The sequence below is a fragment of the Marmota marmota genome, unplaced genomic scaffold (assembly GCF_001458135.2).
Source record: "Marmota marmota marmota unplaced genomic scaffold, marMar, whole genome shotgun sequence".
Taxonomy (NCBI): Eukaryota; Metazoa; Chordata; class Mammalia; order Rodentia; family Sciuridae; genus Marmota; species Marmota marmota.
The window spans coordinates 42,465,211-42,488,151 of record NW_025999990.1 but is presented as its reverse complement, the minus strand read 5'-3'; the positions used below and the strand labels follow the sequence as shown (position 1 = coordinate 42,488,151).

The following is a 22,941-nucleotide window of genomic DNA, read 5'->3' as shown; positions in this document are numbered from 1 at the left end:
CTATCAGTCCACAGGCCAGTTTATTAAAAAAAAAAAAAGATATTGTGTCTATCTACAATTAAAAATATATATATTTTTTAAAAAAGCTTAAAAATGATTTTACTAATAGTTTCTTTGTGACTGGGATGAGATCCAATAGAATTTTGGGGAAAAGAGGTAAATACGTGTGTGCCAAGGGAACTTTCTTAGGGAAAATGTCAAGCTGTGAAGGGAGAAACTCAGAAATCTGGAGAAGTAACTATGAGTGTATGCCAGTAATCATTGTCCAGTGGACTTTATAATGAAACTGTGGGGTGCTACGCCCTGATTTTGATCCCCAGCACACACACACACACACAAAAGTGTACATTGTGGGTGGGGCTGGAAATTTTTTTTTTTTTAATTCTTTAGTACTGGAAATTGAACCCAGGGTGCTTTACCACTGGACTATATTCCTAGCCCTTTTTATTTTTTATTTTGATACGGTGCCTTGCTAAGTTCCCGAGGGTCTAAATGGCTGAGGTTGGCCTCAGACTTGTGATCCCCTTGCCTCAGCTTCCAAGTCACTGGAATTATAGGCATGCACCCCAGTGTACTCAGCTATAGTAGAACTGTTTGTTTTTTCTTGTAATTTGTTTTAATTGTCAATAGACCTTTATTTTATTTATTTATATGCGGTACTGAGAATCAAACCCAGGGCCTCACATGTGCTACCACTGAGCCATAACCCCAGCCCTGAAGTATAATTTTTTTTTTTTTTTTTTTTGTGTGTGTGTGTGTGTTGCTAGGGATTGAATTCAGGGCCTTATGCATGCAAGGCAAGCACTCTACCACTGAGCCACAACCCCAGACCTAGAGTAAAACTGTTTTTAAAAGTATGTTTTAAATAGCTTTTTAACCTTGGAATAATTTTAAGTTTATAGAAAATCTGCAAAGATAATACAGAGTTCACCCCTCACCCTCTTATCCTCATTAATATCTTATATTACTATGGTATATTTGTCAAAACTAAGAAGCTAATATTGGCCCATTAATTATTAACTAAACTCCAGATTTGTTTGGATTTCACTAGTTTTTCTATTCATGTCCTCTTTTGATCTTAGGATCTGATCCAAAGTGTCACCTTCCATTTAGAGTCATTTTTCCCTAGTCTCCATGGGTTTGTGACAGTTTCGCTGTCTTCCCTTATTTTTGTAACTTTACACTCTTGAGGAGAACTGGTCAGGTATCCTGTAGAATGCTTCTCAATTTGGATTTGTCTGATGTTTTTTCTCATGACTTGAGTGGTTATGGGTTTTTGTAAAGAATACCACAAAGATGAAGTACCCTTCTTATCATGTCATATTAGGGGATACACATTAGCCACATGGTATCACTGGTGATGTTATCCTTCAACAGTGTTTGCCAGGTTTCTCTACAGCAAAGTCATTACTTGGAAGAATCACAGTCTAGCTCACTTTCATGAGGAAGGTAGCAGAAATCATATATCACCTCCTAGTGGAGGGAGTGCCTAAATATATTATTTGTAATTTGTAAGAAATGTATTGTGTCCCTACATATTTACTAAATCATTTATTTATATCAATATGAACCTATGTATATTTACTTTATTGTTGGATTATAGTCCAAAACTATATTATTTTATTTCTCAAATTCTTCCAGCTTTGGCCATCAGAAGCTCTTTCTTGTTGGCTCCTGGCCCCTTTGACATACCCTCGTCCTTTATTTCTTTTGAGTACTTCCTTATTTTCTGGTATTACAGGACTCTAGGTTTGTTTTGTATTTCCCCTGTCCTGGGTCTAGAAGTAGTCCTTTCTCTAGAAGCCCTATTCCTTTAATGAGAGATGGCATTAGATACCAAGATCTGAGACAGGTGTGGTGACACATGCTTGTAATCTCAGTGACTGAGGAGGCTGAGGCAGGGGAATTGCAAGTTCAAATCCAGCCTCAGCAACTTAACAGGATCCTAAGCAACTTAGTGAGACCCTGTATCAAAAAATTAAAATCCATTATTACCCTATGTGCAAACATGATTATATGACATATAACTCTACATCATGTACAACTAAAAAATGAGAATTATACTTAATTTATGTAGGATGTGTCAAAACACATTCTACTGGAGCTGGGGTTGTGGCTCAGTGGTAGAGTGTTTGCCTAGCATGTGTGAGGCACTGGGTTCAATTCTCAGCACCACATATAAATAAATAAATAAAATAAAGGTCTATCAACAACTAAAATATATTTAAAAATGCATTCTACTCTCATGTATAACGAATTAGAACAAATAAAAATATATTTAGAAAGCCAACAATAAATAAATAAATGTAAAAGGACTTTGGATGTGCCTAATGGTTAAGCACCCCTGGGTTCAATTCCCAGTACCAAATGGATTAAAAAAAAAAAAAGCAAGATCTGAGCACAGGATATATCCATTGCAATTAGGGTATTATTGCTATTAGGCTCTCTCAGTCAACAGAGTTAAGTAACATATGAACATATACTAACTCATGAACATATTCATATCTACAATTATTTCTGTATTTTTCTATCTGTGTATAAATAGTAAGTTAAACTTGAATCCAAAGTATAACCCTTTTGTGTGGATTCCCTGATTGTTTATAGGAGGAATTAGCAATATTTGAGTTTTTTTTAACTTTAATTTTGAATGAAGAAAAATTCTACCTGCAATAGGACACATTCTATATCTTCACCGTCCTCATATCTAGGGCAAATCAGCAGCAGAAATCAGGCAGAGGACAGAGTGGTTTATAAGGAGAATTACAGAAATAGAAATCACAAGGCATTAGCCAATCCCAAAAAACCAAAGGCTGAATGTTTTCTCTGATAATCAGATGCTGATCCATAGTGGGAATGGGGGTAGGGAAGAATGAAGGAATTTTGGATTGTGCAGAGGGGAGTGAGGGGCTGTGGGGATGGGAAGGACGATGGAATGAGATGGACATTATTATCCTATATTCATATATGATTACACTACTGGAGTGACTCTGTACCATGTACAGCCAGAGGAATAAGAAGTTGTGCTCCATTTGTGTACAATGTGTCAAAATGCATTCTACTGTCATGTATAACTAATTAGAACAAATAAAAAAATTGTATCAGGAAAAAAAAACAGAAATCACAAGAAATACACTTAATGACCAAAATAAATTTGGGTAACATTCAATTAAAAATATATTGTAGTTCCCGCTGGGTGTGGTGGCACATGACTGTAATACCAGCAACTTGGGATGCTGAGGCAGGAGGATCACAAGTTTAAAGTCAGCCTCAGCAACTTAGTGAGACCCTGTCTCTAGATAAAAAAACTTAAATAAATAAATAAATAAGAGGGTCGGGATGTGGCTTAGTGGTTAAGCTCCCTGGGTTCAATCCCTTATCTCTCCCACTACCAAATGAAGGCCAAAAGAAGTCATGTTAGAATGAAGTAATGCACATGGAAGTCCCCCTGAGGAGGTGTAGGAAAGAAGCAAGTTGAATTCCTTAAGGCTTATGGAGTGGTCAATGGCAGATGAGTTTGTGGCCCCAGTCCCCACTCCCTACTCTCAATTTGTATAGTTAGACTCATCACTGGAGTCTTGAATAGAAATCTGTTTACAGCTTCCATCAACATCAATTTGTGTTTGTTAGATTCAGGGTACGGGAGTCAAGTCGTATCCATAATAGGGAGATAAATTATCCCTGCTTCCTCCAAGGTAACTGGAATCATTTGGGAATATCTTCCTGTGAAAGGGATTAATTTACAGATGATAGCCCAACTGGAGGAACATAAAGCTAATGCTGCTTCTTTCTGTTTCTCTAGGAGAAAACCAAAGACATATTTTGTGTAAGATAGACAGGAAGGAAGGGAGAAAGGAAAAAATGATTACATTAGGTTTTCAATGCAATGACTGTGAGATCAAAATTATCTTAATAGTACTGCAGAATAATTCTTTTATTTCTTATTCATGCAATGATGCAGCTTTCTGATCATACATAGTTGGAAAGAGATATTTTGGGCCACCTTGACATCTGTGAAAACACCCTGTCTTGCTAATTCCTAAATAGCTTGCTTACAAGTAAATGGAATCATAGTAGACAAGTGTGGAGTGGTCATGTGAAACACTGCAAGGATGTGCTGCAATCAGTTCTTAAAAGAAGCCACTCATTTAAGATGGGGAAAAAAAATAGGAAAGAGAATAGTTGCTTGTGGTCATGTACTTCCAAACACACTTGATATGCATACAGTGTGACAGATAGAGTATGTTCTTTGAAAAGGAAGAGGACAATGAGACCCAAAATGCAGGTGAAGATGATGTCCTTTCCTATCCAAAGCTCACAAACTGTGGTAGGAAGAATTCTAAGATGCACCCCCCACACACACACACAGATACACCAAGTTTCATCCCCTGATGTACACAACGCCCTGAGTGTGGGCAGGCTATGTGAATATGATGAGCTGTCACTCCTATGTTTGTATTTGGGGGAGGGGTACCAGGGATTGAACTCAGGGGCATTGTGGGAAGCCACTTCTGAGCTATTTAGCGTCTTCACTCAGCCTTGAGCCAAGGAGATTTTGGTCTGGCATTGCACACTCTTTTGTGGCCCCTCCCACTTAAGGGATTACACAATGCATGTGACTTCAGTCTTTGCTGGGCTAGGAAGGCTGCTCTTGTAGCTCTGGAATTGGGCATGACCCATTGGGCCTGGACTGCTCACCTCCTACCTTATTTGGCAGAAGAACATTTCTATGGAATACCTTTGAAGTTTGTCCCATATATAATAAAGCAAATGTGAGTTAGCTCTCTCTTTCCAGTGTGGAAGCTAGACCCCTAAGGTGGTAGAGCCCTCCTGCCCTGCTTTTCAAAATTACTTCCGTGTCGTGTGGTCTTTTCATTGCCTTCTTTTTCTTAGCCTTATTTCGCAGCTAGTTTACTTCATGCAGAGGAACCCCAAATTCCATTGCCTGCGCAGGACATAGGCAAGAGGGCATTCATCCAGTGAGCCACATCCCCAGCCCTATTTTGTGTTTATTTAGAGACAGGGTTTCACTGAGTTGCTTAGTGCCTTACTTTTGCTGAGGCTGGCTTTGAACTTGAGATCCTCCTGCCTCCTGAGCCGCTGGGATTATAGGTGTGCCCCACTGCACCTGGCTGATTGTTATTATTTTACATGGTAAAGGTAAAGGGATTTTTGTAGATGTAATTATGGTCTCTGATCAGTTGACTTTGAGTTATCAAAAGGGAAACTACCTTGGGCAGACCTTATCTCATCAGGTGAACCTTTTAAAAGATAGTCCAGAGATCAGAGATAGAAGTCAGAGACTTCTATCTTTTGTTTTGTTTTTTTTTGATCTGTGTGCCTTGCAAAAATCTAGCTGCCACAAGTTCTACAATGACAAGAAATGAATTTTCTGAACAACCACAAGCTCTGAACCTCACATTAGAATACAGTCTCGGCCAACCCCTTGACTGAAGCTTTGTGAGATCCTGAGCAGAGGACCCTGCTAAGCTGTTTCTAAAGTCCCCAACCCATAGAGACTGAGACATAGCAGTGTTATTTAAGTCACCAGGTTTGTGGTAGTCTGTTAGGAAGAAAAAAAAAAACAAAAAAAACATCAATATGACCGTCATTCTATTTCCTTTCTCTGGTACCTTCATGTATCTGCCTGTCTGCTTATCTTTCTCTCTACCTACCCTGGCTGGCTCTTATCAGTAATTAAACAAATTCGAGTCTACCCTATCTTACAAATCTAACCCTAATCACATGTCTGCTTGTAGTTACTGGTCTATTTGGCCTCCATGTCAAAGCCAAATGCCTTTAAAGAGTGGTATGGCAGATAGATGTTGCATACAGTTTACACACGGGGCTTAATCAAGATAGGGGCCCTTTATTTTTCTTTCATGTGACAAAAAGTCTGAAGGCAAGTTGTAACAGCAGCTTAAAAAATGCCTTCAGTGTCCCAGGCTGCTGCTTTCTGCTGTGTCATGTGTGGCTCCTGTGAATGTTTTTATGACTTTCCCAGTCATTTCAACTGCTTTTAAGCTGGGTATAAGGCACAAAAGGACAGGGGGAAGAAGAGACTATTTCCCTTTTAAGAAGAAATCTCTTTATTCTCATTATACAGAACTAAGTCTCATGGCCACACCACCTCCATAAGACTTTGACAAAGATAGTTTTTAATAGGAAAGTGGATTTCTTCAACAAAATTAGGTTTGGTTAGGGAGGGAGATGGCGTCTTACTCCATATGGACTGCTCTAACAAAATGCCCAAGTCTGGGTAGTTTATAAACAGTAGAAGTTTACTCATGTTGGCTGGAAAGTCCAACATGAAGATGCCAGTAGATTCATGTCTGATGAAAGACTTGGCAAGATACAAAAGGGCTCCCTCAAACCTCCCTTCTAAGGGCATCAGTTCCATTCATGAGGGTGAAACCCTCATCACCTTATCACCTAAAGGGCCCACCTCTTAGTGCTCTCACTGGGGATTAAGTTTCAATTTGTAAATATTTCAGGAACAAATATTCAGACCATAGCAGTCTATACCCTCACAGGGCACCAAACCCACTAGTATCTTGATCTTGGACTTCCCAGCCTCCAGAACTGTGAGAAATATATCACTGTTGTTTATAAGTTATCAGTGTCATAAAGCTTCATTACAGTCTGATTGATCTGATGTTTGCTGGCCTTGACATCCACAATGAACACTAGTGTGGTGTTGTCTTCAATCTTCTTCGTGGCCAGCTCAGTGGTTAGGGGGAACTTGATGATGGCATAATGGTCAAGCTTGTTTCTGCTGGGGGCTTTTTTCCGAGGATATGTGGGCTGCCTTTGGAGCTGCTGTGTCTTGGGCCACCAGAAGTTAGATGACATGTGGATCTTCTTTTTTGTGCGTGTGTGTGGACGTTTTTCAACACTGCCTTCTTGGCCTTCAAAGCTTTTGCAGTGGCTGCAACTTCAGGAGGGGCAGGAGCTTCCTTCTTAGCTTTTGGTGCCATCTTGGTGAAAAAAGCCCATCCACTCTTCAATCTTTTATTATAGTCTGATTTGTGTCACCATAAGGGCTTCTGAGTTCATTCTTTCCAAGGTCTCCAGGACTTCTCTAGCCTATGTCCTCCAGATCTGTTTTGGTTGTCATCTTTTCCTTTCTTCATCTCACATTTCTTTTCCAAGCTTCCAAAATATATTTAAAAAAATACTGGCAGCCAGGCAAAATGGTGTGTGACAACGATAATTCCCAGCTCCTTGGGAACCGGAGGCAGGAGGAATGCTTGAACCCAGGCGTTTGAGGCCAGCCTGGGCAACATAGTGAGACTCCTGTCTCTTAAAACAAATAAACAGGGTGTGGAGGTGCATGTTTGTAATCCTAGTTACTTCAGAGGTTGAGGCAAGAGAACCATAAGTTCAAGGTCACCCTGGCCAACGTAGCCAGAACCTGTTTCAAAATAAAATAAAAAGAGCCAGGGATGTAACTCAGTGGTACATACAATACTTGCCTAGGATGTGCAAGATATTGGATTCAATTCCCAGTTTAAAAAAAAAAATTGCAATTTAGAGTCCAAGTCCAGTACATTTTTTTTTTAAATTTCAAGATTGGTTTAAAGTTAAAATTTCTCCTCTCCCTCCAGCTTCAACTCGTGAACTGGAAACCTATAGCAGAAAAGATGGCTTAGAGTTCTTGATATTCCATGTAGTGCCTCTATTCCACATCTATCATTCACCAGGCTACCTCTGACTCTTCATGGATTGAAATGAGGGAGAGAGGAGAGATTAGGAACCAACAGAATTTTATTTAACTGGTCTTTATCTAGCTTGATTTATTTTGACAATGGTGTATCTAAAGCTGACTGTCTTCTGGGCCCTTTTAAGAACTTTTTTTGGGGGGGCTGGGGTTGTGGCTCAATGGCAGAGTGCTTGCCTAGCATCTGTGGGGCACTAGGTTCAAGCCTCAGCACCACATAACAAATAAAATAAAGGCATTCTGTCCATCTACAACTACAAAAAAAAAAAAAAAAGAAGAACTTTTTGGAAACCTCCTCCACCCACCAATGTTATATTTCATGCAGGCGAGTGCATATCCTTGTCTGGTCATGTTAGTGTACTCTTTGATCCCTGATTATTGCCAAAGTGTTTCTAAAGAGGTCTCCTTCTTCCTCAAGATGCAGTCCTGCGCAAGATCTAAGGCAATAGCTTCTTCCTCTCCCTTTCCCAAGTTCTACTTTTGTTCTCTCTCCCACCTGCCATCTGATTCATGGAAACTTTTAAGGGTATACCTGCTTCACTCAAAGTTTTGCTGCCATAGGCTGCTTCAGTCAGCACATTGTTCTTTGTATATTTCAGGCGTGAGTCATCTGATTTATCCATTGGTTTTCCTAAATTGTGAGAGTCCATATAACTCAGTCTATAAGCTCTTTAAGTGACCTCTCTCTGACTCCGGGATCAGGGGAAATTATCCCTACCTTTTTCTTCCTCCTTTCTTACAGGAGTATGCTGTGCCTCAAAGCAAACTCTCCCTACAAAAATCCTCTGATTTCTAACTCTCTCTCTTGTTCCCCCAATCTTCACTTACCTACAGGTCATCCAAGGGTCCTGGCATATTCTTGTTTACCTCCTTGCAAATCTTGCTCTGGTGGACTCAGTTTGGAATGTGGGGGTGGTATTTGTCTTGGTGCGTTTGCAAAAATGAAACAGAAATTGTATCATTTTATCATTAAGATATAATAAGTAGTGTGATGTACATCTTCTTCCCCAGTTTCATAAAATTTCAGTAAAACATCCATTTCTTGTCAAGGGTTTCCATCTCTCTCTTTTTGGTACTGGGGATTGGACCATGAGCCACTTAACCACTGAGCCAATGCCCAGCCATTTTTATTTTGAAACTGTCTAAGTTGCTTAGGGTGTTGCTAAGTTGCTGAGGCTGGCCTTGAGCTTGTAATTCTCCTGCTTCAGCCTCCTCACTAGGTTAAGGGGTGTGCCAACCATGCTGGCTTTCATCTATTCTGAAAGAGAGGAAGATACACTGAGTGTGGTCTTTTTTTTTTTTCCTCCAGTAATTCAATAATTTATTCCTCTAAAAAGTATGTAAAAGTATATAGCTCTCATCCACAAGGTATATATGAATGGCATTTAAAATGGAGGACTTTAATTATTTTTTAAAGAGTTTTTTAAAAAAAAATCTTTCATTTTTATTTATTTTTTAATGTGGTGCTGAGGATCAAACCCAGGGCCTCAGGCATTCGAGGCAAGACTCTACCACCTGGCCCCTTATTGTTTCTTTTTATCAAAGTCTTTTAGTGTACTGTACCAGTGCTATACTGTAGTTTTTTTTTTTTAATGAACTTCACATATTTTTGTATTCTTTCAAATTATTTGCTATATATAAAAGAATCTCACTGCAAAATGCTTGAAGGACAAAAGAAAACAAAAGAAATTCAGAACTTCCCAGAAGTTTTCCATTTAAAAAAGATTCTGAAATATACATACAAGCATGCTGGACAATCCTATCCTTCTCCCCTTCCCACTGTCCCTTTTTAGTTCAAACTTTGGTAAGAGTTCTGATTTCTGCAGAATTTCCAAAAATTAAAAATAAAATAAAATAAAACAACTTTTCACTGAGTGTGGTCTTAATGTGAATGTGAGTCAACTTATAGTTAGATTATCACATCTGGATGATATCTGGTGCCATAATGACCAGAATATTCAAACTAATATGTATTATCTGTCAACAACCTGGACCAAATGCCACCTTACAAATGAGCCCAATGTGTGCATTCTTTTTTAAAAAATATTTTTAGTTGTAGATGGACACAAAAACCTTTATTTTATTTATCTATTTTTATGTGGTGCTGAGGATCAAACCCAGTGCCTTACACGTGCTAAGCAAGTGCTCTGCCACCAAGCCACAACCCCAGCCCTGATGTGTGCATTCTTAACAAAGATGCCAAATTGTTGGACTTGTGGTATAAGAGAGGATATCAACCTGGCAAGAGCTGTGATGGTCCTTGGAGTATTTCCTTGAAGTAAACTGTAAGATGAGTTTTAGACGTTGGTGAGGGTGTGGTGAAATAGAAATCCAAGTAAATTATATAGAAGGAAATCTTTAAAAATATCTTATGAAGTCCCATGCTGGGTGTGCATAATCCAGCCCTAAAGGATGCAGTTTCTTTAGAAAAATATAGTGTTTCCTGGGAGGGGAGAGGAAGAGTGTGGCAGCCCCTACCATACCTCACCAGCTAAGATTCCATAGAGAGTGAATGGCTGTCCTGGGCCTGGCAACCAAGTGGGGATAAGACTACTTATCTATGATACTTGCTGTCATAAACCAGAGAAATCTTTGGAGAATACAGAACCAGAAAGATTTTGAATTGTATTACAATATTCTAGTGAAATGTTTTAAGTATGGTAGATCCTGGGGGTAGAGAAGTAACTGAGATGAAGAGAAAGTTTGTACAATTTGGCACTAGGAATTCTAATTGGACTGACTGCCAGTTCACATTTTTTTTTTTTCTGTGATGGAATGCTTGAGAGCACTCAAAAGCATACCTGGTAACCTGAGGAGTCCCTGGAATTTATGTTGAGTGATCACATGTCAACAGGAAGAGGGAAACTCTGCAGTCTGGGAAACAAAACAAATTTACAATGTCATGAGACCTTCACCATCTCTCAAGTTCTTGCTGTTGGTAAATCTAATTTAGGAGGGAAAAGGAAAAGAAGTACTATTTTCCAAGTGAGACCTGAAGTCCTAGTATAAATTTATTGGGATGATAAAGTATGCTACAGCTCCCAAAGAAACAGATCCTCATAGGTAAGAAGTGTGTGTGTGTGTGTGTGTGTGTGTGTGTGTACAGAGCACCCCTGGAGCCTGTCAGAGATTATTACATGCCCCAAAATATGATTAATTTCTGATAAGTTTGGACACAGAAATGTTTGCTGTGACTTTCTCAAGCACCAAACTTTGAGACTTCTCAAATCTAGGTATGTTAGGACATTGCAAAATGAGCCAAGAACCAATATACGTGTAAGTAGTATTCATTCCTTTGTGTTATACATGAGGCAACTGCAGATCAGGTGATTGGCTGAAGGTTACAGAGTTAATAAGCCTCAGTTTTGAGTTAGAACAAAAGTCTCCTGCCTTCAGTTCTCATTTTATTCACCCACATTGCTTTTATTCAAATGGCTGACACTATCTCACTATCTACAACGTCAGATGGTTCCCTCTGTTTCAGAATCCAAACATTTCAATGTAGGTTTTTTTTTTTTTTTTGTATTAGGGATTGAAAACAGAGGTACTTTTACATTGAGCTACATTGTCAGTCCTTGTTATTTTTGAGACAGGGTCCTGATAAATTGCTGAGGGTCTTGTTCAGTTGCTGAGGCTGATCTTGAACTTGTGATCCTCCTGCCTCATCTTCCCAGAGTCGCTGGGTTTACAGGCATGTGCTACCATGTCTGGCTTGGTTTAGGTTTTGCATGATGTGTTCTGACATAATCATTAGTATCCATTTATTTTTATTTATTTTATTTTTTGAGTACTGGGGATTGAACTTAGGGACATTCAACCACTGAACCACGTCTCCAGCCCTGTTTTGTATTTTCTTTAGAAACAGGGTTTCACGGAGGCTTTTGCTGAGGCTGGCTTTGAACTTGTGATCCTTCTGCCTCAGCCTCCTGAGCCCCTGGGATTATAGGCATGTACCACTGCACCTGGCTCATTAGTATCCATCTTCTAAAAGCGTGCTTTTCTTGAACGTTTTTAGAAATTCTGCTTTCTTTGGCACTGAAATTCTTGCTTCCACACTAAGACCAAGTGCTTCTGGGAAAGCTGATATCACATCCAACTTAAGAGTGGATGTGAAATTCAGTCTTACTGTGACTTCAGAGTTTGATTCATGGATAACTATGTAACCCATTCAGAGTCAATGTATCATAAGAAACCTGTGTGGAGATTGTTGGGAAAGAAGAATTTTCTTTCTGCTGAAATTTATTTTTTCTTTTCTTTTGTCTTTCTTTTTTAAAAATATTTTTTAGTTGTAGATGGACACAATGCCTTTATTTTATTTTTATGTGGTGCTGAGGATTGAACTCAGTGTCTTCCACATGCAAGGTGAGCGCTCTACTACTGAGCTATAACCCCAGCCCATTCTGCTGAAATTTCTAGCAATAAAGAAGAATGAACATAGGCACTTGATTCCACTTGGTGACTATATTGGAAGGCAAGGGCAATCCCCAGCAGTGGGGAAAGAAAAGGATAATTATCATCTGATATGGGTTTAGAAGCCAAGAAAAGCAGGAAAGTACCAAGATTGATTAACCTGTCAATGCATGATATCATCCAGGATCCATAATCCCTTCTGTGTAAAATCTGGGGCCTATTTTGAGATTCAGAATGAAGACATCTGAGCAGACTCTGATGAATCTGGAAAATGTGAACTCCTCATCCCTCCAAAAGTCTCCTTCCTTCCTTCCATCATTCTCTCTTCTTCTCCTACTAACTTTTTTGAAATAGTTTAAAACTTACAATAAGTTGCAAAAATGGTAGAGAGTTCTTAGGTACCTTTTGCCCAGTTCCATCCAATGATAACTTATAACACCAAAGTTCCTGGTAAAAACAAGGAAACTGACATTGGTATAATTATGATTACTCGGGTACCTTATTCAGATTTTCCCAGTTTTCATATGCACATCTTTATTTTTTTTGGTGTGTGTATGCTTATAGTTCTATGAAATTTAATCATGTGTTTTTAGCATATGTATTTTATCATAATAACACTTACCACAATCAGAATATAGAACTGTCCCATTACCACAAAGAAACTCCCCTGTGTTGCCCCTTATTAGTCATCCTTCCCTCAACTCTCACCCCTGGCAACCACTGATACGTTCTCTATCACTGTAATTTTGTCATTTCGAGCATATTATGTACGTGGAAGCATACACTATATAACTGTTTGAGAAAACGCCCTTGAAATCTGTCCAAGTTGTTGCAAGCATTAAATTTTCTGTTTTTTCTTTGAGTTTATTTTTTTTATTATCAAGTAATATTTAATTTCACTAGGCTTTCTTTGTCAACCAAAATACCCCCTTTTCTCAATGTCTGAGGGGACTAGCCTCTCATTATTTAAAAACCCCTGTAGTGATCTCATCTGAAGCAGTTTCTTGTCTGACTTGGGAGAAAATAGTTTATAAACCAGAAACATAACAACAACAGTAACAATAAAAACACAGTCCTGTGCTACATAACAATGCTGTGGTCAATGACACAGAGCATATAGGATGGTGGTTACAACGTATAGCCTAGGAGTGAAGTAGGCCAACACTATCTAGGTTTGTATAAGTACACTCTATGATGTTTGCACAAAGATAAAATAGCCTAACAGTGTATTCCTCAGCCTGTCAAATGACACATTACCGTATTGCAAAATTTTGCAAATTGATACTATTAGAGACCTGAGAGTACGTATGGAAATGAATTCTAGAAGTGCCAGGCAGAAAAGAAGAGCATTTAACAATGGACTCAGCTGAACTGATCCACATGAAAGCACTTAATAGTTTTTAAATAAGATGTGTAGCCCAAGAAGTAGGTTAGTTGACTGAAAACTGGACTAAAATGGTCAGCTTTTGGTTACTGTGACCAAAACACCTGACAAGAACAACTTTGAGGAGGGAATGTTTATTTGAGGATCACAGTTTCAGAGGTTCAGTCCATGGTTGGCTAATCTATTGTTCTAGGTTCAAGGTGAGGCAGAACATCATGATGGAAGAGCATGGCGGTGGAAAGCTGCTCAGGTCATGGCAGCTAGGAAACAGAGAGCGAGCAAGGAGCCAGTCACCACTCCATTCCATCAAATAGATTATTTCACTGATTAGATCACAGCTCTCATTATCCAATCATTTCACCTTGGAACATTCCTGCATCACCTAACATGAGCTTTTCAGGGGACACCTCAAATCCAAACCATCACCCTTGCTTTCAGTAGGTTGAGCTGCCAAAACTTCCTTAGTATAATTTAAAAAAATTTCGCAGTGCTAGAAATCAAACCAACTACCTTCTGCATTTGAGGCAAGCACTGTACCTCTGAGCTACACCCTCAGATCTTTCCTGATATAATTTCAAGGAGAAAATCCATAAGCTTAGGAAGCAGGAAAAGTTGTCCTTGAGGATAATCTTCTTATTAAGAAATTTGAGAGCTGCAATTACCAATTTCTTCTTCCTTTCTTTCTTGTATTGGGGATTGAACTCAGGGGGGCTTTGCCATTGAGCTAAACCCCCAGTCCACTTTTATTTTTCAGCAGAGTCTTGCTGAGTTGCTTAGGTAGGCCTCCAACTTGGGATTTTCCTGCCTCTGTCTCCTGAATTGCTAGAATTACAGGCATGTGCCAATGTGCCCAATTTGCCAGTATCTTTCTTTTTTTTTCCTCTTTCCACATTTTAAACATTGATGCCTTATAGTTGTATAGAATGATGGGATTCCTTGTTACATATTTGTACATGCACACAATATAACAATATAATTTGACCAATATCATTCCCCAGCACTCCTTCCCTCTCTCCCTGTCTCCTACTCCCTGATTTCTTTCCTCTAGTGATATCCCTTTGATTTTCATGAGGTCCCAACTCCCTACCTTTCTTTTCCTTCTTCCTCTCTAGATTCTATTTGAGAGAAAATATACAATGCTTGACCTTCTGAGTTTGGCTTATTTTACTTAACATAATAGTCTCTAGTGCCAGCCATTTTCCTGCAAATGACATAATTTCATGCTTCTTTCTGGTTGAATAAAACTCCATTGTGCATATATATCACACTTTTTTTTTATCCATTCATCTGTTGATGGGCATTTAGGCTCATTCCAAGTTTGATTATTATGAACTGTGCTACTATAAACATGGGTATGCATTATCACTATAGTATGATGATTTTAATTCTTTTTTTTTTAAAGAGAGAGAGAGAGAGAGAGAATTTTAATATCTATTTTTTAGTTTTCGGCGGACACAACATCTTTGTTTGTATGTGGTGCTGAGGATCGAACCCGGACCGCACACATGCCAGGCAAGCGCGCTACTGCTTGAGCCACATCCCCAGCCCGATTTTAATTCTTTAAGATAAATACAGAGGAGTGGTATAGTTGGGTCCTATGGTGGTTCCTGTCTAGTCTTTTGAGAACCCTGCATACTGATTTCCATAGTGGTTATACTAATTTACAGTCCCACTGATAGTGTAAAAGTGATCCTTTTTGTCCACATCCTCTCCAGCATTTATTGTAATCTTAATAACCGCCATTCTGACTGGTGTGAGATGAGATCTCGGTATAGTTTTGATTTGTTAATGATGTTGAACATTTTTTCATATATTTGTTGGTATTTGTATTTCTTGAGAATTGTCTATTTAATTCATTTGCCTATTTATTAATCGGGTTATTTGTTTGTTTTGGTGTGAATTTTTTTGACTACTTTATATATTCTAGATATTAGTCCTCGATCAGAAAAGTAGCTAAGATTTTCTCCCATTCTGTAGGCTCTCTCTTTAGCATTCCTAATTGTTTCTTTTGCTGTGCAAGAGCTTTTAAATTTTTTTTCTTTTTTAGTTGTCAGTGGACCCTTATTTATTTATATGCAGTACTAAGAATCAAACTCAATGCCTCACACATGCTAGGCAAGTACCATTGAGCCACAACCCCAGTCTCAGTGCAGAAGCTTTTTAATTTGATGCTATCCAATTTATTAACTCTTTAGCCAGTATCTTCCAAAAGCTCATTGGTGGCTTTCATTTGCTGGCTAGGAATGATGGTGGGGGATTTCACTATTGCAGACTATTGAAATGTTTTCCTTGATTTCAAACCAGGCTAACAGAGGCCAAGTATCAGTATGCAACTGTAAAATACAAAGTAAATGCAATTATAAAAGAGAACTCTATGGTAAGAATGGCAATCAGAATGTTTTAATTCACATAGTTCTTTAGTGTTAGATATTAATTACAATGTGTTAAACAGAAGGAAATCTTAGTTTTTGGTCTATGCAATTTAAAAAACTCTAATTCTGTTAAGCAGAGACCTGACTCCTCACAGTGAGAAGATATGACCTTTAATCCTGTGTCAGTATGTGAGCCTTTCCATAGATCCTCAGGAGGAAAGACCCAGTAACACAGCCAAAAAATTATGGTATAATTCTTCCTCCCCCTTTGTTTCTCTCAAAAAGTGATCAGAAGCATTTTTTTTTTTCCAGAGTGAATGGGCACTAGGGAAAGGGGAAATTTCCATTTTAGGAATCACTACACAGTGGTCATGAATATACTAATCTCTAGTGACCAGAAAGTTACTGGAGTTCACTGGTAAGAGAGATAGGTTATGGAAGTCACATGGTTAGCCCAGTTTTGGCTCTAGTACATTATAGTGATTACAAGGAATCAACTAGTGGTTATTTCTCTAGTTTATTTTTGTCTGTGCCACTCCCCGTATCCCAAACTGCAACTTTGGGCTGAAGTGATTCTTCTGACTCCACCTCACAAGTAGCTGGAACTACAGGTGACTTCTCCAGTTACTAAATGCAGAGTTGGAATGATGGACATATCTATCAACTGGAATAATATGCATACTGGCTTCCTGACCCATGAAGTGGGACATTATAATAAAGATCACCCAGGAGCCTTGTAGCTACCCTTTTCTACCAAAAAGCAAGCCAAAAGCAATAACAGCACATACTTGGGTGAATTCAAAGACTTGAAAAATGCAGGCATACTGATTTCTATCACATTTCTATTTAACTTGCCTAAACCTGCAAAGAAAGATGGGCTCTGTGTATTAGTGTAAGTTTATTTATTTATTTATTTGGGGTGGGATTTCACTATGTTGCCCAGGCTGGCCTCAAACTCACAATTCTTTGGCCTTTTCAGCTTCCTGAGTAGCTGGGATTACAGGTGAGGGAACCACAGCTGGCTCTTATATTACTGAAATTTAATCAGGTGGTGATTCAATTGCAGTTGCTCTTTTAGATGTGGCCTCTTTACTGGAGCAAATCTATATATATACTTGTGGCTATTGTAAATGTAGATTTGAAAATATTTTCTCAGTTATCACTTGACAGGTTATCACAAGCATATTGCTTTCATTGAGCAGAGACAGGAGCATATACCTTCAAGGTCTTTCCTCAGAGTCTATTGCTATGTCAAGTCTATTGCTTTCTGTCATTATCTGGTTTGCAGGGACTTTGATTGTCTTATCATCTCATGCATTGTCACATTGGTCCATTATAGTGATGTCATCTATTAATTTGATTTTGTGAGCCTAAGGCCTATGCACCTTATGGAGGGCAATCTGCTTTACTTAGTCTACCAATTCAAATGTTAATCTCATGCAAAAACACTCCCACAGACCCCAAGAACAGTGAAAAACTGTTACAGCTCTAGTCAAGGTGACACCTAAAATTAACCACAACTCTTTGCAATCCACTGGAGGCTGAGATTTTAAGTCCCTCGGGAATAAAGATTTGGATCACTCACCAGGTATGGGGACTCTGATCATTTGATGTACTAGCAGAAGGAAAAGGGAATACGGGCTATGTAGTGGAAGGAGGCAGATATTTCAACTATGGCCTTATGAGTAGTAATATAAATAAGGACAGTGACAGCTATGCTTACTTTCTTCTGTTCTTTATTGTATTAGTTTCCTTAGGGCTGCTATAACAAATTACCATCCATATGTAGTAATCTTATAGATGCAGGAATTGCAGGTTTGATGGCAGATTAAAACAACAGAAATTTATACTTTTACAATTCTGGAGGATAGAAATCTGAAATTAAGGTGTCACTAGGTCTATGTTCTCTCTTTGAAGTGTTAGGGGAAGAATTCTTCTTTGATTTTCCCTAGTTTTTCATGATTGTTGGCAATCCTTGGCATATCTTATCTGATACCTGTCATTCCAATCTCTGCCTCGGTCATCACATGGCCTTCTTCCTGGTATATCTGTGTCCAAATCTCCCTTTCCCAATGATTAGGGGACTAATCATTGGGTTTAAGGACCACTCTATTCCAATATGATCTCATCTTAACTCATTTCATCTACAGATATTTCCAGTAGAGGCAGTCCACACTACCAGCTGCTTGGGAGGCCGAGGCAAGAGGATCCCAAGTTCAAGGTCAGCCCCAGGCTTAATGAGGTCCTAAGCAACTTAGCAAAACCCTGTCTCAAAATAAAACATAAAAAGGGCTATGGATGTTGCTCAGTGGCTAAATTACCCTGGGTTTGTTCCCTTGTACCCAAAAAAAAAAAATGGGCTGGGGATGTGGCTCAAGCGGTAGTGCACTCACCTGGCATGTTCGGGGCGTTGGGTTCGATCCTCAGCACCACATAAAAATAAAATAAAGATGTTGTGTCCGCCAAAAACTAAAAAAAAAAAAAATTAAATAAATAAATATTAAAAAATTCTCTCTTTAAAAAAAAAAAAAACTATTTCCAGATAAGTCACATTTACAGGTACTGGGTGTTAGGACTTCAACACATCTTTTGGGAGGGACATGATTCAACTTGAAACACTTGTTACATATATAAAACCAATTACTTTCCTTCTCTTTTCTCCTACTTTATATACGGAGTGTTGTGGTTGTTTGACACTTCTCTCTTTTCTCAGTCTTGCCAATCTTTGTTGATGGTGTTAATTTCACAATATAGGTTACATAATATCCAGATAGGACTGTGGCTGAACTGGAAGAGGAATTTGTATCTCCTAGATACGGACATGGTAGTGGATATGACTTTGTGCCTTCTTTTTTTGAGGGAAGGAGGGTGAAGCTATATATAAGTGGAATAACTGCATTTTGCTAAGCACTTGGGTGATGTTATTATTTCCATCTTATGTGTAAGTTTAAGTATGTTAGAAAATGGTGAAAATGGTACTGAAACCTTGAAAGAGTAGACTCTTCTTATATGTGAGAGACTGAATAAAGGATTTATTTATTTTTTTCCTGCTTCTGATAGAGCTTTGGCAGCTTCTGGTTCCTATACAGGCAGGACAGTTCCAGCAGCAGAAGCATCAGGGCATGCCCTGCACTCATGTAGCTCTGACTTTGAAAGTGGTAGGTCACTTTGGGCTCTATATCTCTGAAAAAATGTATCATCAAAACATTTGGAGAAGGCCAGACGCAGTTGGTTAGGGCCTCCCAGAGGCTCAGAAGGCTGATGTAGGAAGATTGCGAGCTCAAAGCCAGCCTCCGCAAAAGAGAGGTGCTAAGCAACTCAGTGAGACCCTGTCTCTAAATAAAATACAAAATAGGGCTGGGGATGCGGCTCAGTGGTCAAGTGCCCCTGAGTTCAATCCCTGGTTACCCCCTCCCCCACAGTTCAATCCCTGGTTACCCTCTTCCCCACAGTTCAATCCCTGGTACCCCCCAAAAAGAAAAATTTGAGACTTTTGTCAAACTGGTCCATTTAAAAGGCCTTGAAATAGTCTCAGCAACACAAAAGGATTAGAAATTCACAAGACATTTATCAAGGGGATGGATGGATAAGAGAGTTGTTAAACTAGCATACAGTGAGAAATAGGTCTAGCATTAGATGTTATAATTTTAGCTATTCACTTTTTCTGTATTCTTGAACAAGTTACTTAATCAGTACTAGCCTCATTTTCTTCATCTCAAATGTGGGGACTGGGATACTTTGAGGTTTTCATACTTGTGTCAATGGTACTTCAGACGGTTTCCTTTTTTCCTATTACAAAGTTTATTTAACAAAAAGTTTAATATGAAAAATGTACATGACCTGATTTTTATGTCATAGTTAAACAGGACCTTTGGAGAGGGGATACAGATTTCTCTGCTGAATAGTCATTATTTATACTCCTTCCAAGGCTTCTAACATGATGATGCTATTTCCTCATATTACCAACATTCCAATACTGTCTTATTGCCCATTAGTTGTCATCTCTACACATTCATCTATCACAAGATTCATAAAGGGGTCAAATCCCTGCAATATACCTTGGACATGTCTGCCAGCATTTAATTCCAATGATAAGGGCTGGGGATGTGGCTCAAGCGGTAGCGCGCTCTCCTGGCATGCGTGCGGCCCAGGTTCGATCCTCAGCACCACATACAAAGATGTTGTGTCATACAAAGATGTTGTGTCTGCCGATAACTAAAAAAATAAATAAATATTAAAAAAAAAAATAATTCCAATGATAACTTCTTGTCCATAATTTCTTTTTCTTTTTTCTTTTTTTTTTTAGCTAGGAGGGTTAACTTTGCTCATGTGTCTACTCGGCAGGCTCAGAGATGCTTTAAAATGGTATTGGTGGTCTCCTTCAGACTTCCGAGGTAGAATTTTTCACTCCAGAGGTTTTGAGGAGATCCTTCGAGCCCTGCAAAGGCAGGCAGAAGGGAGGACTGCGTGTGAGTGGGCTCCAGCCTTACCATCTTCCTTTATTTGGACTATGGCTACTGGTATAGTTCAAATGTATGGGGAAGGATCAAAGGCTTTGGCTGGGGAAAGAGAAAGGGAGGATGAAAGCAAGTAAGCAAGGAACCATTGGTTTAAATGCCCTATTAGGATTCCTTTTCAGTTTAAGGAATTATAGATCTTCATTTAAGGAAAAATGAAATTCTGATATTAAAAACAAAAACCCTGGGGTCTGGAGTGTAGCTTAGCAGTAGAGCTGTGCTTCGAATGCATGAGGCCCTGGGTTCAATGCCCTCAGTGCTCCCCTCAAGGCCCTATTTAGTATTAGATTATGTCATAGTCAATGTAAAACTCCTGGGTAAGTCGAACACAATTAAATACGGAGAAAGCCATTATTGTTATATTTGATGTACAATGTAAGACACTATTAAATATCTGACATCTCAGCTGGTTTTTCCTTCAATGAACTTACATTACAAAGTCAACCAAAGTATAACTCTTAACAGTGGCCATATTTTATTTAAAAAAATTTTTTTGAAAAATCAGTTTAGGGGTCAGGGTTGTGGCTCAGTGGTACAGCACTTGCCTAGCATGAGTGAGGCACTAGGTTCCATCCTGGGCACCACATAAAAATAAACAAATAAAATAAATGTATTGTGTCCATCTACAACTAAAAAAAAATTTAAAAAAAATCAATTTGGTAATTTAAATGATCAATTTAGCTGGTTGGCAAGGAAAGAAGGACACCAGACAAGATACCAAAGACAGTAGGAAGAGTTGGTCAAGCAGAAATACTTAAGAGCACCCTTGGCTAAATACAGTTGAATAGCTCTGGCAATAAACACACATTTAAAATTTCCAGAGTGAAAATATTTTGAAACACAAATTAGAAATTTGGATCCTCTATTCCAAGCAAACATTTTAATTGCTTAATCTATATAATTAGCTTGATTTGGCATTTGGGACCCATAATTAGTATTTCCTGGTAGTTTTATTAACATGAAAAAATTAAGACCATTTTATTTATTTCACTACATAATAATTCACTGAGTCCTTTTTACACCCTCTTTTGCATCCTTCCATTTGATCATTTACTCTGCTGGAGCTTTCCTCTTCCCTTGCATGCTGGGCTTTATTTAAGACAGTGGTCTTACACCATACACACCATAACGTCATTTAAGCAATAGCACCAGAAACCACTCTCAGGGTCATCTTCCTTTCAAGGTTGTATTTTGCCATTGGGGATGGATTATGTCATTACTATGGGGCAGTTATTTTTTATTTTTATTTTTTGGTACTGGAGATTGAACCCAGGGATGCTTTACTTCAGAGGTACATCCCCAGTTCCTTTCTTTCTTTCTTTTTTTCAGATGCTGGTGATTGGACCCAGGAGCGCTTGACCACTGACTTACATTCCCAGCCCTTTTTTCGCATTTTATTTAGAGACAGAGAGACAGAGAATCGCTAAGTTGCTTAAGGCTTCGCTAAATTGCTGAGTCTGGCTTTGATCTTCCTGCCTCCGGAGCCTCCTGAATTACAGGTGTGAGCCACCAATCCCGGCCTTTTCATTTTTTATTTTTACACAGGGTCTTGCTAAATTGTTGAGAGTCTCGCTAAATTGCCGAGATTCTCCAGCCTCAGGAGTTGCTGGGATTGCAGGTGAGGGCCAATTAGCCCCGCAGGGGAACAGTTACTAATAGGCAAAGTTTGGAGTCTACTTTTTATCTTGACTCTGCATAAAGACAAGGCACATTTTCCAAAAGGCTTTTATACTGGCTCATAATATTCCACGCCATTGAAGTTCATAAATAATCATCCACTCTGGTTTGAAATGCTTTCAATTTACGCATACAAAACTACGGTCGCTTTTAATCTGTGCTATAATCTCTCTTATTCCCGCCCTCATTCAAAAAGAAAACTAAAACAATATGGAATCCCAAATTCACTTAGTGCGCCTAAGAACACCAGAATTTACAGACTGATCTCACCACCTATGCAGGTTCAGCGCCAGGGTGGTATCCCCATCCTCACTTCCTGCAGCCCCCACCTCTAGGATGGCTCCGCCCCTTCCCTCTTAACCAATGGGGCTCGCCGCATCACGGGGAGTCAACTCCAGCAACCCGCCCCTTCACCACTCCAGGCTTGAGCTGGGCTTTCGACCCCGTTTTACCAGACCTTGCGCATGCGCATTCTCATTGGACCGAGAAGAGACGCTTAGAGATCGTTTTTCGTCGCCTTTCTTTCCCCAATCTCGCGACTCTCCTAAACCCTTCCCACCCTTTTATTGCTGAGGATCCCCTTCCCAGTTACTCAGAGAAGGTGCTGCTCAGGCCTTGAGTGCGGCAGTACCCGGATGTGGAGCCGCTCTCGCCCGGCGGGGACTCTGTGGCGGGGCGGAGCGCAGCGGCGTGCGCGGGGGCAGAGAGAAGGGGGCCCCTGGGCCCGGGTGCTCGCCGGACGCCGGGAGGTACCACCGCTGCCTACGGGGGAGGAGGCGGCGCCGGTGCTCGGGCGCCCACCCCGGAGCGAGGGGTCGGGGGAGAGTAAAGGCCAGCATTTCGGCTTGCCCCCCGCCGCCCTCG

General features: G+C 39.5%; 1 long non-coding RNA gene and 2 pseudogenes across 1 annotated transcript; all 3 read right to left on the bottom strand.

The window, feature by feature from the left end:
* Window positions 1–5,878: 5,878 nt before the first annotated feature.
* On the bottom strand, window positions 5,879–7,386 carry LOC125617796 (annotated as a pseudogene).
* Window positions 7,387–8,324: 938 nt separating this feature from the next.
* Window positions 8,325–18,338, bottom strand: LOC125617759. Its single transcript, XR_007348872.1, has 4 exons — window positions 18,277–18,338; window positions 12,530–12,574; window positions 10,519–10,591; window positions 8,325–8,640 (listed from the first exon to the last, which is right to left on the bottom strand). It is a non-coding gene; the product is annotated as an uncharacterized LOC125617759 (long non-coding RNA).
* Window positions 18,339–19,306: 968 nt separating this feature from the next.
* On the bottom strand, window positions 19,307–19,972 carry LOC125617795 (annotated as a pseudogene).
* Between the last annotated feature and the right edge of the window lie 2,969 nt (window positions 19,973–22,941).